The sequence below is a fragment of the Echiichthys vipera genome, assembly GCF_963691815.1.
Source record: "Echiichthys vipera genome assembly, chromosome: 5".
Classification (NCBI taxonomy): Eukaryota; Metazoa; Chordata; class Actinopteri; order Perciformes; family Trachinidae; genus Echiichthys; species Echiichthys vipera.
Window position 1 is genome coordinate 34,084,433 of NC_139830.1, and position 15,684 is coordinate 34,100,116.

Genomic DNA, 15,684 nt, shown 5'->3' on the forward strand with positions numbered 1-15,684 from the left:
GACTTCATAGAGCGTGAGCATGTCCGACACCTGCTGCTCAAAGCACAAACTCAGATTAGACTCAAGTTAGAAATGAAATCTTAAGGAAGCTAATTGAAATGATTCTCAGCTACATTGTTGTTAAGGAATTTTAATTTTAAATCCCACCCAGTATGAAATGAGCAATGCAAGGAAATCACCCACCCACCCACACACACGCATGCACACACACACACACACACGCGCCACTTTAAAAATTAGATGACTACTGACAATGGAGGAAAGTAAGAGGAGAAGAAATGGATGAGAAAGAGGAGAGCAGGAAGTGGTGTAGGGGAGGTAGATGAAAACATAGAGGGAGGAGGGCCCCTGGTTTCCCTTGTTTTTTTCATAGTTGGAAACGGTGTAATTTATAAATTTTTTGTCAACACCGTCAATTTTTGTCAACACCGTAAGTTCTTCATCAACACTGTCACATGTATGTTTTTGTATATTTTTTTTGGGGGGGGGGGGATCTTCCTTCAGTTTTGTTGTTTTTTGTAATAAAGGACCATCTGATCTACATCTTCGCATGTCTTATTTATTTAAGGAATTTGTTTTTACAATATTGAAATTAAATGTGAAAATACAAATATTTAGAAATCTGGGTTTTCAGAATAGTGTAAAAACACAACTTAAATTTATATATTGTATTTTATTACAAATCAGAGTGACTAAATACTATTAAAACATACTTCAGAACTTTAGATTCTTGTTGGATTGGAATAATTAAAATTGTATACTTTTTAGTGTGTCTGACGGAGTTGACACAAATTCAGTTCTGAAGGGAAACATGTTAATTTGTTAAAAATGTGTTTTTATTTAGAACCTGTTCCTGTACATAGTTAAATAGCTAAGACCTTTCTCTGCAGTAATATATAACTCTACTAAATATAGTGTTGATTTTTCAAAAAAGTTTTTTAAAACGTGTTTTGTCCTGACTCTCAAGAATCAGTGAAAGGCATGGGGAGCCCAATTAAGAGATCTAGGATATTTGCCCACTTGAAACGTCTTAAAGCTGACCTAGTGTTCCTACAGCAGGGATGTCAAAGTCGAATACATCAGAGGGCCAAAAAAACAAATTTGCTACAAGCCGAAGGCCGGACTGGTTCAATGTTTATTAAAACATATTAAAATGATTGCATATAACCTATTGAACCAAGACCAAACACAGTGTACTGTATTTTATTTAATGATTAAATGAATTATCCAATATTTTTGTATGGCTCTGTCAGTAATTTCAAGTGAAAACATTTTTCAACAGACTCACAGACAAAAACAAACTTCCTTCAAAGAGAAAACATATGTCCTGTACATTAAATGAATAATGCAATATTTTCTTATGACTTTAGTTATTTCAAGGAAAATATTTTCTACAGGCAAACAGCAAAAAAGAAAATGTCCTTCAAAAATAAAATGTGTTCCTTAATATCAAGATAAAGACACACAGCTTTGTGAACATGCACTCTGCCTCCCACCGAGCTTCAAACACCCCGTGCTCATCATCCACCTTCGGTTTAGCCATTATTGGGGAGGGGGGGTGCTGAAAGTTGAGGCGGCCCACTTGCTGCGCTGCAGTGAGTTCGCGGGCTACCGTTGCAATGTGGGTAATGTAGTTTTGGTGCGTGAAAAACACCAGCAGGCGGCTGTGGCGTGCGGGCCGGTTCTAATACTAATAATTCATCCGTGGGCCGGATCTGGCCCGCGGGCCTTGACTTTGACACCCATGTCCTACAGGAAACCCACATGCACACCAAAGACCAGATCAGACTTAAATGTCCTTGGGTCTCGGAGGTGTTTCACTCGAACTTCAATTTTAAGCCAGGGCGGTTGCTAATTTAATCCGAAAGTCAATTCAGTTTTCAGCTTCTACGGTTATATCAGACAAAAATGGCAGATACTTAATTATTACAGGTACACTATTCCACGTTCCCATTTTATTAGTTAACATACACGCCCCCAATTTCGATGATCCGCATTTTATGAATAAGCTTTTTGAATGTCCCTCATTGAATAACAATCTTCTTATAATTGGAGGGGGCATGAATTGTGTAATTGATCCCAATTTAGATCGCACTAACCCACAAACTCTGACCCCATCATTAATGTCGAGGTCTCTTTCCGATTTCATGTCCAAAAATGGTTGCATTGACCCTTGGAGATTTTACAACCCTCATGCCAAGGAATATTCCTTTTTTTCACACATACATCGGTCTTTCTCTCGGAATGGTTACTATTTTATTGACGCTAAACTAATTCCTAAAGTACTTACTGTTTATTACCACCCTATTGTCATTTCTGATCATGCCCCTCTCTCTTTGGATATTCAGTTTTCCTCACAACCCCGTTATTCAACACCTTGGAGGTTTAATACATTACTTCTTTCAGATGATAAGTTTAGTACATTTATTGCAGCTAAAATTGACGATTTTATTGCCATAAATAAAAATGACATGGACCCAGTCTCGTGCTCACTGCTCTGGGAATCGTTAAAAGCATACCTACACTTCCGGTGGAGCAAGACTACAAGATGGCTGCATGAGCTTGAGCTCCCGATAGCAAGTCAGAATTAGCCCCCTCAAATACTCGAATGTTGAGTAATTCATACATAATTTCACTTTGGAATGAATAGGGGAGTAATAACTAGAAGTCAAAAGAATCGTGACATTAAAGAAGGGGAAAATACAGCGGAGATGGACGACGCTCAACATGCTAACGATAACCCCGTGGAAGACATGTGCTCGGTGCTTCAAAGTATCAGTAAGGAAATACGCGACTTTAGAACGGAGCATAAAGTGGATATACACACTCTCAAAGAAGAACTTAAGGAAGACATGAAAAATGAACTCAAGGATCTCAAACAGGAAATTTACCAAAAACTTTCTGCTAACTCCGCTCAGATCCAGGCTAACGAAACTAGGCTGAATGAAGCGGAGGCACGGATCAATGAGACCGAGTCGGCTAACATGGCCATGAAGGAGGCGCTCATTAAATCCATACAAAGACAGAAAACAATGCAGGAAAAGTTGACAGATATAGAGGGAAGGTCAAGGCGGAATAACATTCGCATTTACGACGTACCCGAAGGAAAAGAAGGCAACTCCGTGCCTGATTTTGTGGCGCAACTTCTGAAAAGGGAACTTCTGACAGCGGACATCGACCTGCACATTCAGCGCGCACATAGAGCTTTAGCTCGTAAACCAGAGGAGAACCAACCACCCAGATCTATCGTGGTAAATTTTCTGGAGTTTAATACCAAGGAAGCATTATTGAAAAAAGCCTGGGGAAAGAAAATACTGATTGAAGGGCGACGACTGTCATTTGATCACGATTATGCCACGGAAGTTGTTCAGAAGCGCAAGACATACACGGGGATAAAGAGGCTCCTGAAAGAGAAAGGAATCCGTTTCCAGACTCCCCTGGACAAGATGCGCATTCACTGGGACTCGGGAACACGTACTTACGAGAGTGCATCAGACGCAGCTCAGGAGCTGAAGAAGAGAGGTTACACAGTGGAAATACCAGGCAGCAGCGCCGCGGACCCGAGCCGGGAGATGGAGCGGCTCCTTCGGGACCCGACGTGGCATCGAGCCGGGAAGAGGAGCACAGACACTGAGCGCCGTGCCAGGGAAAGATTACAGGAGTTTGAGCGGACTCCTTCTAACTAATCTTGGTTCCTTACCTTGTCACGGTATGTAAAACTAGGTTGGCCCCTTATAGAACTAGCGGGGAGAAGTTAATGTTTTGATGGATATATCACGTCTGCCCGTAGTATGAGCCCTAAACTTTTAAGGGGGAAAATATATCCGCACGTCATTCTTTATTATTATATGTTTTTATTATTATTATTCCACCCATATTATAAGTAGAGACAGACAATCAACACGAGATTGTTTTAATTTTAAGGGATATCTTCTTTTCATTCAATAGGATGGTTTGGTAGGGCAGCTGCTTTATTATTTTTTACGATGTTTCCAAATATATATAAACATAATATATATATATATATATATATATATTTTCTCTTCAACGCTGGTATATGGGGCCAAAATAAGACTAATGTTAAAGACTTCATGTGAAATACAAAATGCAAGCTATCGGATGACGTTGGACTGCTAGGATGTGTGAAATTGCGCGTTTCACTTCTAGTGAGGGGCCCTCCAGGAGGAGGCTCTCCCCTCACCCTACCAACGGGGACCCAGGGTGGCGAAGAATCACCCCAACTTGGGAGTTAAATGTTTTTCCTTTGTTTTTTTCAGTTAGCACACGTTGTCCAGATGTTCAGGTCTGTGCAGTTTTAAGTTGTCTGGAGGTCAAAGAATGTATCACGAGATTATATCATATTAATGTCACATAATAATATAAAACTGGTGTCACTTAATGTAAATGGGATGAATAATCCAGTCAAGAGGAGCAAGGTCCTGGCTAAATTGAAAAAAGAAAAAGCTCAAGTACTATTTTTGCAGGAAACTCACCTGCCTCAACAAGAGCATGAAAAGTTAAAACGCTTTGGTTTTAGGAATACATTTTACAGCAGCTACAGACCCAGTCAGAAGAGGGGAGTGGCTATCCTTATCACAAATGCAGTTAAATTTGAATGTTTTAAAGAAGTTAGGGACAAAGAAGGGAGATTTGTGTTAATCAAAGGAAAGCTAGAACACACAATGGTGACGATGATCAATGTTTATGCCCCACCAGAAAGCACTAAATGTTTTTTCAAAACACTGTTTGATACTATTGCTATGGAAACTGAAGGTATTTTGATATGTGGGGGAGACTATAATGTGGTCATGAACTATAACCTGGATACAACAAGCCCCAAAAGAAGCAAGAAGCATCTAACCAAGTTTATTAATACATCAGTGCAGGAAATGGGACTAATTGATGTGTGGAGAGAACTCCACCCACTAGAAAGGGACTATACACACTACTCGGTGCCTCACTCTGTCTACTCTAGAATTGATTACTTTTTGACTAACGCAGGTGAAATTCATAGGGTAACAGAATGTAAAATCGGGGTGGCAGATATATCAGATCACTGTGGGATCAGCTTGACAATACACTTGAATAATAGGAAAATAAATACTGTATGGAGGCTAAATGTGGGCATTTTGAACAACCAGACTAATGTGGAACAGATAAGAGAAGAAATAAAAAGGTATATAGTAGAGAACGATAATGGGGAAGTAAACCCTGCAATTCTGTGGGACGGTATGAAGGCAGTCATTCGAGGGAAATTAATTGCTCTGACAACATCACAAAAAAAGGCTCGGATAGCTATATATAAACACAAAGTAGAAAATTTGCAAGAATTGGAAAAGAAACATAAGAATTCAGAAAATCAGTCTGTTTTACAACAAATAAAGACAGCAAGGGAAGAAATAAATGAGTTACTCAGGACAGATATAGAAAAGAGGGCAAGATTTGTAAAGCAAACATACTATGAAGCAGGCCCAAAAGCAACAAGGCTCTTAGCTAGACCATTGCGGAAACAGCAGGCCATTAACACAATCCATAAAATAAGGAACCCTCAAACCAACCAACTATCACACGAACCGGACAAAATAGAAAGAATATTTGAAGAATACTACAAGAAACTCTATTCTAAACCATTATCAGCTGATGAAAAAACAGTAAGAAGTTTTCTTGACACACTTGACCTGCCATCTATTGGTGAGACACAGAATGACACTATTACGTCACAATTCACAGCTAAGGAGCTGGAAGCTGCAATTAGTAGGCTAAAGACTAGCAAATCACCAGGTAGCGATGGGTACCCCTCAGAATGGTATAAGGCCTTTCAGAAGGAGCTAACACCTTTGCTTTTGTCCTGTTTTAATTGGATCCTTGAAAAGGGTGGTGGCCCCCCATCGTGGAAGGAAGCGATCATCACAGTTCTACCTAAAGAAGGCAAAGATAAAGAAGACTGCAAAAACTATAGGCCGATTTCCCTATTAAATGTAGACTACAAATTATTTACATCTATTATCTGTAAAAGACTCGAGGCCTTCATACCAGATTTGATCGATGAAGATCAAACGGGTTTTATTAAACAACGTCAAACACACGATAATATTAGAAGAACCCTCCATATTCTAGACAATGCCCAAAAATGTGGTAAAAGTACAATTCTGATTAGTTTAGATGCAGAAAAAGCATTTGATAGTGTTAGTTGGTTATTCTTCAACAAAAAGGTAATCCAGTGCATTAAAACTATGTATCAAGAGCCCACAGCTAGGATCAGAGTAAACGGAAGCCTGTCTAATTCGATTCAGTTGGAGAGGGGGACAAGACAAGGTTGTTGTTTGTCTCCTACTCTTTTTGCTTTATATGTCGAGCCTTTAGCACAGGCAATAAGACAGAGTGGGGAGCTGCAGGATGTCACTGTAGGGGAGACTGAACATCGCATTGGTCTTTTCGCAGATGATGTCATTATTTTCCTTGAACAACCAGATATATGTTTCCCAAACCTAATGTCTCTTCTGGAAAAGTATGAATACTACTCAGGGTATAAACGGAATATATCAAAAACACAAATTCTCCCGTTAAACTATTCTCCATCCCGACAAATAAGAGATGCATATAATTTGAAATGGAATTCTAAAACAATGAAGTATCTTGGTGTAACTCTGAGTAGAGCCCCTTCTGACATGTTTGAAAACAATTATAGTGAAATTGAAATAAATATCCTAAAAGATTTTGAAAGGTGGTCTACCCTCCCATTAGACTTCAGTGCTAGAATACGGGCAGTCAAAATGAATATTTTACCTAAATTGTTATATCTATTTCAAGCTCTTCCAATCATGATCCCCCAAAACAAATTCATAACCTGGGACAAGATGATTTCTAGATTCATTTGGAACAGTAAAAAACCAAGAATAAAATTCACGACACTTCAACTACCTAAAAGCAAGGGGGGGATGGCTGTACCCAACCTATCAGAATATTTTTATGCAGCACAACTTCGGTATCTGGCCTGTTGGTGTAGACCTGACTATGAGTCTAAATGGAAAGAAATAGAAAGAAAAGTTCAGGGCTTTCAAACCCAGATATTGGTGGGGGATAAAAATTTGATAGATGCTTTGAGACTTACTGTGAACCCAATAGTAGCATTAACACTTGAAATTTGGAGCACCGTTGTAAGAAAATACAAACTTAAGAGGGATATAGGCACACTGAGGTGGTTTGCGTATGATTCAACGTTTAAGCCAGGGACGTACGACCCAGCATTCAAAGAATGGACGCAAAAGGGTGCGACAGCAATATGCACAGTATCAGAAGGTGGACGTTTTCTAAGTCTCCAAGATCTGAAGACAAAATACAACCTTGAAAACAAAGACTTTTATAGATACTTGCAGTTAAGAGACTATTTTACAAAAGAGATAAGGTCAAATGAAACAATAAATAAGGTGATTGGAGTTATTATCGAATCATACAAACAGAAGGGGTCTCGGCCCATCTCTGCTTTCTACCGGGCTTTGGGAGAGAGCAGGAAGGAATCAACACTCTATATAAAAGCAAAATGGGAAGCAGAACTAAAAATCCAAATACAAGAGGAGGAGTGGTACTACATGTGTGAGACACAATGTACATCAACAAATTCATTAATATGGAGGGAGTTCTGCTGGAAGAACCTAACTCGCTATTTTATAACACTAAAGATAAAATCTAGGCAACTCGCTATACAACAAGACTGCTGGAGATTATGTGAGAGTGTTGAGGCAGATCACGCACATGTCTTCTGGAATTGTACAAAAATAAGGATATATTGGCAAAATGTTAACGCAGTTATAAAAAATGTGTTGGGATATGAAATCCCTAATACTTGCCCAGTGATGTATCTTGGGAATATTGAGAAGGTCGTCATGAAAGAAGATCTGTACTTGACTAAAGTCTTACTCGCAGCAAGCAAGAAAGTGGTCACAAGAAACTGGCTCAATGTGAACGCTCCAAATCAGGAGCAGTGGCTGGAAATTGTTCAGGAAATCCTAGTTATGGAAAAACTGACATATCTCTTGAGACTCAGGGGGAATGTATTTGAAAAGAACTGGGAAAAATGGAACATTTATATGAGACATGACACCAACTGAACGAATGCCGAATAGATAAGTGGACTGAATAGTGATATCTCCAGACAGCTTGTTAGTTTTATTATTGTTATGTTTACTTGCAACCTGTTTGTTGTATTGTTTTTGTGTATATAAATGTGAAAAATCAATAAAAATTTAAGTTATAAAAAAATAAATAAAAGCATATCTATGTGGACAAATAATCTCCTACTCAGCCCATTTGAACAAGTCCCGTAAAGCCAAATTGCAAGAACTCTCAATTAATATCACTAAATTAGACCAACGACACCCGTCTCCAAGTTTACTTAAACAACGTGTTGACCTACAGAGTGAATTTGATTTTCTCACCACTAATGATGCAGAGCGACTTCTCTTACAGTCACACGCCACATATTACGAACTGAATCTCCACCTGATACTACTGGAATTAACTTGTTCCTAGATAGCCTCAATTTCCCACTGATAAACCCAGACTCTGCAAAAGAACTTGACTCACCATTTACAGTAGAAGAAATCACTCTCGCTACTCTGTAGCTCCTACAGACCTCTCTCACTGATAAATGTGGATGCTAAGATCCTTGCGAAAGCTTTAGCCCATCGGCTGGAAAATATTGTACCAACTATCATTTCATCTGAGCAGACTGGTTTTGTTAAGGGGCGACAGCTGTTTTTTAATGTCCGCACTCTCTTAAATATTATCTACTCTAAAACCACCACCGCAACACCTGAAGTAGTGATCTCGGTTGACGCTAGGGATGGGCGTATCGATCCTGTGGTATCGATATATCGATACTCACACGCTACTCATTTGGCATCGATCTCCTTAAACAAATATCGATATCAAATAACAAATAAGAATTGGGGGTGCATGCATCAATTTCAACTGTTTTGGATAGCTTACTTAAATTACTATGAACTGGGCACCCCCGTACCTGGCGGTGCATTGAGCTGGCCCGTGTCACATGACAAGGAAGCTCTATGAGCAGCCAGCCCGGCCGACGCACACACACACACACACACACTGTTTGTCACACAGCCATCAGCCAGCATGAATACGGGGCTCGGGGAAACAAAATCAAAAACATGAAAACGAAGCGCGGTGTGGTGTTATTTTTCGGCAGTTGACAAAGTTACGGCAAGGTGCCTAGTGTGTGACAAAAAAGTTTCACACAGCAGCAATACTACTAACTTATTCAAACATTTGAAGACCACACATCCTGAGAGCCACAGTGAGCTTGAGAAAAGACAAGCTGCAGAGAATGTCCAGTCTCCTGCACCACCCGCTCTCCGGCAAAAGACCCTGCGAGAGAGTTTGCAAAAAGGCAAAGTTTATCCAGGTACATACAGCACTGTTACCGTTGCCAGCGTAGTGATAAAGACAATGCTTGAGTTGTCTGTTCCCGAATCCTTAAATATTATGATCACAATCTAATTTTTACAGAACACACTTCAGGTGAAGAGGATAATTATATACAGTAAACAGTTATTGATTAAGTAATTATGCAAAATGTATAGCCTATGAGTGAACATGCATATATTTTCATAAGTCTGAACACCTGATTAAGCCAGGTATATAATCCTTATTTTATTATGGTTATATATTATTATTAATGATTATTTTACAGTTTATTTTATAGTTTATTGTAAAGCCCTAATATCTAATCAAATCCTTAATATTGTATATAGAAAATACATTTAATCTTCCCTATTGTGATGTGAAAACTGTATCCTTTTCAGATGAGTCTCAAAGAGCCAGAGAGATCACAAGGAGCCTAGCCCAAATGATCGTGAAAGACTTGCAACCCATTTCAATGGTAGAGGATCAAGGTTTCCGTCATTTTATGAAGGTGGTGGATCCCCAATACCAGATCCCTAGTCGGAAATCCATGATCACAGGTGAAATTCCCAAACTGTATGAGGAAGCACAAAAAACACTGAAAGACTCCATACAGTCAGCAAGCAGTCTGGTTTTAACAAGCGATATGTGGACTGCAAGAACCACTGAAGCTTATTTGACTCTGTCAGGACATTTTATTGACAAGGACTGGCAGATGCAGTCTTGCAATCTTGCAACAATCCATGTAGCTGTGCAGCACACAGCAGACAATATATCTGAACTCCTCACAAAAATAACTGATGAATGGGGCATCACCAGTAAGGTTCATGCAGTTATTACTGACAATGGAGCCAATATGGTCTCTGCTGTGCGTAAAACTTGCTGGAAACATATTCCTTGTTTTTCTCACACACTGAACCTCATTGTGAAAGATTCCATTAAGGCAGACACAAGTCTTGAGTCCATCCTGGAGAAATGCGGTGCTATTGTTCGGTTCTTCCACCACAGCACCAGAGCAACTGACAAACTAAAAGAAGTACAAAGCCAGTTGCACTTGCCACAGCACAGACTAATCCAAGCAGTGGATACTCGATGGAACTCAGCATTGTACATGCTTGACAGACTGTATGAGCAACAACAAGCTGTCACAACAGCACTTTGTCTTCTTGGGAGAAACAACATGTGCCTAAATGATGGAGAATGGTCCCACATTCGCCAGGCCACTGAAGTCCTCAGGCCTTTTGAAGAGGCCACTAAGGAGGTTTCAGCAGAGCAGTACGTAACTATTTCCAAAGTCATACCTCTGGTCTCTCTTCTTCAACAAGTAACCTCATCTGCTGGGCAGAGGAACAACACTCTGGCTTCACAGCTTGCAGCACAATGCAAGCGACGTTTTCAAAACATTGAGCACAACCACACTCTTGCAGTCAGCACCTTTTTGGACATGAGGTTCAAAAACATTGTCTTCTGTGATCCTGGCAATGTGGAAACAATTAAATCACGGATCATCACTGAGATGCAAGCCCTGGCCTGCCCTGAAAGACCGGCAACCAGCCATGAAGCCTCTGCTTCTCCATCAACTGACTCTATGAGAACAGCCTTGTCAGTGACACAAGGGCCACCTGCTGCAAACACTGAGAGGAGTGACACACAGTGTTCAACGTCCAAGGGATTATGGCAGGAGTTTGATAATCGGGTTGTGGCTTTTCAGAGCAATCGCACAGCAAACACAGATGCATATATCGAAATGCGAAGATACATGGAAGAAAAAGTGATCCCAAGGAGTGAGGACCCTTTGCTTTGCTGGAAAACAAATGAAAGCACATTTCCACTGCTGAGCAAAGTTGCAAAAAGATACCTTGGAACTGTTGCAACCTCTGTTCCAGCAGAGAGACTCTTTTCCAAGGCTGGAGAAACAATCAGCCAGAAGCGTAATCGGCTTAAAGCTGAAAATGTTAATATGATACTTTTCCTTAACACCAATCTAAAACTTGAGTAAAGTATGGGTACCCATGTACTGAGGCTTAGTCATTGCTGCAGCGTTTTTTTTTTTTTACTAAGTGAGGATAAGTGCAAATGTACATGTTTTTGTTCATGTTTAATTTATGTTTATATTATTTATTTTACATTTTGTTTGATTATACTATTGCACATAATACATTGGGTAAAATGGCCAGTATTTTGACATGTGATTTGCTTTAAGTGTAAAAATGTTTTGACTCAAAGTGAGGAAAGTGCAAATGTACATGTTTTTGTTCATGTTTAATTTATTTTAATTTATGTTTATATTATTTATTTTACTTTTTGTTTTATTATACTATTGCACATAATACATTGGGCAAAATGGCCAGTATTTTGACATGTGATTTGGTTTAAGTGTAAAAATGTTTTGACTCAAAGTGAGGAAAGTGCAAATGTACATGTTTTTTGTTCATGTTTAATTTATTTTCATATATATTTATATTATTTATTTTACTTTTTGTTTTATTATGTATTGCACATAATAAATTTGGGTTAAATGGCCAGTATTTTGTCATGTGATTTGCTTTAAGTGTAATAATATTTTGACTGAAAGCAGCGCCGTAAGTATGGGTATCGATATCGGCAATACTGACTGGTATCGGATCGATAGCAATTTTTGCGGTATCGCCCACCACTAGTTGACGCCTAAAAAGCATTCGACAGGGTTGAATGGGACTATTTATTCACTGTACTAAAGAAATTTGGGCTGGGAAATGTTTTCATTTCGTGGATACGTCTCCTCTATACATCTCCACAAGCTAGTATCACCACCAATAACACCCAATCCAGTTTTTTCACTCTTGCCCGTGGCACCGGACAGGGGTGTCCTTTATCTCTCCTATTGTTTGCACTAGCTATAGAGCCCTTGTCAATCCTTCTGAGGTCCTCCTCCATTTTTACTGGGATTTCATGATTTGGCACATAATTTAAGCTATCACTTTATGCTGACGATTTATTGCTCTATGTCTCAGATCCTGTCCTTTCCATGCCAACAATTTTATCTATTTTTCAGAGATTTGGATCATTCTCGGGCTATAAAGTAAAAGTGAATGCTACCCGGGCAATGCTTCAGCATCACAGCTCAAACAGTCTGACATCCCTTTTAAATTGAGCCTCCCTGGCTTTAAGTATCTAGGGATCAATGCAACCAGAACGCTAGACTCTCTTTTTTCTGCTAATTTCCTGCCCCTAATGTCTAAAATTCAATTTGTCCTCCAAAGATGGGGAAACCTACCTCTCTCACTAATTGGAAGAATTAATGCAGTCAAAATGAACATTTTTGCCAAAATTTCTATTTCTGTTCCACTGTCTCCCACTTTTCCTGCCAAAGCAGTTCTTTGAAAACAATTGATCAAACTATTTCTCACTCTTATGGTGTGGAAAGGCACCCAGGACCCGCAAATCTATACTTCAGAGATGTAAATTCAATGGCGGATTGTCGTTTCCAAATTTTCAATTGTATTACTGGGCAGCACATATCCACAAGATATCATTTTGGTGCCGATCAGTTGATCTGCCATGGTGTGACTTAGAGGCGTAGTCATGTGTTTCATCCTCCCTACCTGCTTTACTTACCTCTTCTATTCCATCCAACCTCTCTGGCTTTACAAATAACCAAGTGGTATGCTCCACACTAAAAATTTGGTATCAATTTAGGAGGCATTTCAAATTCAAGTCAGCATCTACTTTAGCTCCCTTATTGAGGAAACATTTATTTCGGCCTGCATTTTCAGATTCAACCTTTTCTGCATGGCATAATAAGGGCCTGAAATGTTTTAAAGACCTTTATAAGGATGGTATTTTCCGCAGCTTTACAGATCTCTCAGGAGAATTTCATCTCCCACCCTCCCATTTTCGTTACTTTCAAATTAGACACTGCGCTAATGCTTTGTTCACAGTTTTTCCCTCATTACCACCAAGTCTACAGTGGGAGGAGCTTCTAGGTCACGACCCACTTCAGAAGGCACTCGTCTCTAAAGTTTACAGTGAAATCCTGTCTTTTGATTGCCAGTTACTAAAGTCAAGGCTGCTTGGGAACAAGAACTGGGTCTACATCTGGAGGATGACTGGTGGGACACGGCTCTTAAAGAAAGTTACACTAGGTCAGCCTTCGCTCTTCTCACACTTATACAGTTTAAAGTAATGTTTAGAGCTCATTATTCCAAAACTCGATTGTCACAAATCTACCCAAGTATCATTGACAAGTGTGACAAATGCCATGCTACATCTTGCAATTTAACTCATATGTTTTACTCCTGTTCGTTACTTTCTCACTTCTGGCAGAACTATTTTGATACCATGTCAAAAATACTTTCAAGAAGGATACAGGTCTCAGCTCATGTCGCCATTTTCAGGTTCCCAGAAGACCGTAATAGGTTTACCTCTAACCAATTAGATATTTTAACTTTTTACTTCCTTATAAGCAAGACGCCATCTTCTTCTTCACTGGAAGTCAACTAAAGCACATTCAAGCAGATCAGATATTCAGTGAAAGATGTGTAGGGTTCTCTTAAAATGTGCTAGAACATTCCTTGTTTATTTTACTGGGTTTCTATCATCTTAGTGGTGGTAGGAATATGCAGATTCTCTTTCTATATTAATCATAGAAGACGAAGTAGAGTAGGACTTCATTTCCCAGAATCCTCTGTTTCCTTCTGTTGTTTCTTGTTCTTTTGCTTTTTGCGGGAGATTGGTGATAATGGAGTCTGAGAGATGCGTGCAGCAAGCAAAGCAGAAAAAACTAAAATTAATACCGAGGTGACTGATGCTTGTAGACTTAAATACTGTTAAAGTATTGGCACAAATATCATTTCGCAGTTAACTGTCCTGTGCAACTAGCAGTTTGGGACTTGTCTTTTTCCGTTTTGAGTGAAGTGCGGCCAGGTTAACTGCGTTTGTTGTTTTCACTAGCTTTGAAAAAAAGCGTTAAGTATGAACTGTAAAACATGAAGGTTTAAGTTAGCACTGTCGTGCGGGACAGTCTGCTGTAAACGCCAGCCGCAGCTTTTCATCAAGGACCCGGGAAAGACGAGGACTGTGCTAGTCAGTGTGCAGATCTGTGTTGCAATGCGGACGCTTGCCTGTTGAAACCTCGACTGAAGCTGTTTCACCATCTACTCAGCTCATCGACTCTACCACACTGCTTCTTCTTTGTTACCGTGGATGCGTGAGTACCGAAGGAGTTTTCTCTATCGGACACGGAGCTTGTCGCGTTAATAGAAGGATCTAAGGATTTGTTTTTCATATGTGCACCAACTTATGGGCCCCAATGGTAAAAATGCAAGTGCTTGGTATTGTTGTGAACAATTAAAACCAAAGGTTTAACTGGTTAACCACCCTAAAGGTGTAATTTCATTGACTGTTGACTGTGTTAAAGTGTAATTGTGTCTCATATTTCATGTGGAAGTGCGGTCTAGGGAAGAATATTAGTTAAGCTAAAAAGGTAACTAATTACTAATAACTAAGAGTTAAATAGCCATAACAAAGGGTAAATAATACTTTTGTTTGCATTTATTATTTTCTTTGGGGATCTTATTGGCTATGATTGTTTTAGAACAGTAAAGCAACAGAAGGAAACGGTTTATGTTGACTATCACATGATAATTTGAGAGTGAACCAAATAAGGACAAACAATTTAAATACAACAACAAGAACACTAACTCAGAATTTAAGTAAATAAATATACTTTTGTAATACATTTCATTGGGTTGTCCTGCATATTTCATTTTACTTAGGCTTGTGGATATCTAAAATATTTAACATTTGTTTCTGGGGAAATACCAGTATAACTTACGGACCGTGAGTTAAATTATTCCTCAGTGGAGGCGCCGCACAATTATTTCTTTATTTCATTGTAGTTACAAACCTGTGATACTAACATCTAATGGTAAAAGGGAATTTTGTTAATTCACCATCAACTGCTAAGGGCTCAGGATCCTGTTTGTTAAACCTTTTATTTTAATAACCTTATCTCATACTATACTTCCAGCGCCAGGAAGGAGTTACAGGTAACTCTGATAAATTTTACAACAAGTGGTTTCCCTTTTTAACTTTTTTTCACTCTTTTCAGTCTCTGCCTCCTGACTGATGGACCCCCATCCCCTCTCTTTCATCTTATCTTTATCGTTGTTATTATTATTTAATCTATTTATCTGTTAATACCCTGTAGCTTAAACGCTTATTCACCTATTTTTTTCTTTTTCTTTTCTTTTACATTTATTTATTTTATTTATTATTATT